Consider the following 2,088-nt stretch of genomic DNA (forward strand, 5'->3'; position numbering starts at 1 on the left):
GGGGCGCAATGTCCATGCCATGACCACAGATAAGGATACACCAAATGGAAGGCAGGCCAACGTTGTCCCAAATTTGTTTAAAAAAGGGGGGATGGGGTGGAAAGAAACATCTACACGTTGCAGCACAGACCAATAACAGTTCTGATTGCTGGGAATGTTTCCAAATGAAGGGACGCTGGTGAACTGCTCGAGAGCAAAGTGGCCATCTTCCAGAAGAGAGGTCACCAAACCAGTCTCTTTTCCTTTTTGACCAGATCACTAAGGCCGGAGATAAAGAGATACCAGATAGCCAAGCTTTTAGCAAAATGGTTCACATGCTCTCGCCAATGTGGCAGGAGGTCTCCCGGGTACCGGGTTGTGCCATTTCACATGAAACTTGTCTGCTCCGTGACTTGGAGGAGAGTCTTGATGATACGCTTGTTGAGAGCCCAGAGCTGGAAGGGGGCAGCTGACAGCGGGTGAGAGTCGGGACCCCAAAGCATCTCAGCAGGCCAGAGAATTGGGCCAAATCCAGTATTCAACAGGGATAAATACCGCAGGGGTGGGCTGGGGTAGGAGGGAGAAAAATCAACCTCACAAACACAAAGCAGGTCATCATGGTGGGACATCCATGGAAACTGTAGCCAAACACATCAATAAAATGTTGGGTGATATGAAGAGAGGCAAAGCGCCCAAGAACAAGGAGGCGACAGTCTTGTTTTCTTCCCTTGTCAGACTTTATCTGGAGCATTATGTTCACTTCTGGATGCCATGATTTAAGAAAGAAATAACTATGCTGGATTGAGAGGCAGGCCGAGATGGGAGGTCCTGGGTTCAAATCCAGCTTAGACACTTCCTCACTGGTGACTCTGGGCAAGTTACTCAACCTCCATTGCCTAGCCCTTACTGCTCTTCTGCCTTAGAACTAATATATAGTTTTGATTTTTTTAAATCCATACCTTTTGTCTTAGAATCAATACTGTGTTTTGGTTCCAAGGCAGAAGAGCGGTAAGTGCTAGGCAATTGGGGGGTAAGTGACTTGCCCAGGGTCACACAGCTGGGATGTGTTTGAGGAACTTCTGTCTTTGGACCTGGCTCTCAATCCAATGAGCCACCCAACTTCCCCCAACCAAAAAAAGAATCATTCTGGAGAGTGTCCAGCGGAGGGTGTCTAGCATGTCGGAGGGTGTTGAGAATATGCCATGTGGATACTGGCTGAAGATATCAGAGATATTTAACCTGGAGAATAGAAGAGGGAGGGAGGGAGGGATGATAGTTGTCCAATGGAGGAGGAATTAGACTTAATCTGCTTCAATCAGTCAGTGGAAAACATTTAATAAGCATCAGACTTATTATGAGCCAGGCCCCAGGTTGGAGTTTGTCACAGGAAGTTCCTCCCTGAGGGAAGGTCCTACTTCTTCACTGGTCTCAGGCTAGCAATAGACCTCTAGGAAGTTTGGGTGGGAATAGCTAATCCCATCAGGTGTTAAGTCTCTCTTTTGTCCCAATGGTTCTCCCCCAGGCTAAAGTCCTTTACCAAGATGGCCTGGCCCTGGGCTGGGGCTCAGCTGGTAGGGTGTGAGACTCTTGATCTCAGGGTCCTGGGTTCCAGCCCCAGGTTGGGCTGGGTGGCACTCCCAGGGGTCAGTGTCCAGAGTGTCCAGAGTTCGATCCTCGGACTCTGCAGTCGTGTGTGGTGCTCAGCTCTGTGTCAGGATCGGCCTTTGCATTGAACTCCTTGTTCCCTTGATTAAAGAGTGATTGTGACTATTTAATAGTTCTGTGTTTTTCCTGGTCAACACAGGAAGTAATTAAGGGGGAGAGGCACTAGAATTAAGGAGTTATTTGGAAAAAAACTTGCTGAGGAAAATGGGCTTTTAGCTAGGATTTTAAGGAAGTCAAAGAAGCCAAGAGACAGAGATGAGGGAGAGTCCCAGACACTGGGGACAACCAGAGAAAATGTCTGGAGCCAAGAAATGGTCAGTCTTGCTTGTGGAATATCAAGAACAGTGTTACTGGACTGAGGAGTCCATGAAGGGTGAAATAACTGAAAAGGGAGAGGGAGAGAGGGTGGGATTGCTCTCTTTAAAGGGCTTCAAGTAGCAACAT

At 47.9% G+C, this 2,088-nt stretch overlaps 1 non-coding gene across 1 annotated transcript; it reads left to right on the forward strand.

Annotated features, from left to right (window-relative positions):
- The first annotated feature begins 1,528 nt into the window (after window positions 1-1,528).
- TRNAK-CUU (transfer RNA lysine (anticodon CUU)) lies at window positions 1,529-1,605 on the forward strand. The gene has a single exon. It is a non-coding gene; the product is annotated as a tRNA-Lys (tRNA).
- The last annotated feature ends 483 nt before the right edge of the window (window positions 1,606-2,088 follow it).

Source organism: Monodelphis domestica, chromosome 7, assembly GCF_027887165.1.
Source record: "Monodelphis domestica isolate mMonDom1 chromosome 7, mMonDom1.pri, whole genome shotgun sequence".
Taxonomy (NCBI): domain Eukaryota; kingdom Metazoa; phylum Chordata; class Mammalia; order Didelphimorphia; family Didelphidae; genus Monodelphis; species Monodelphis domestica.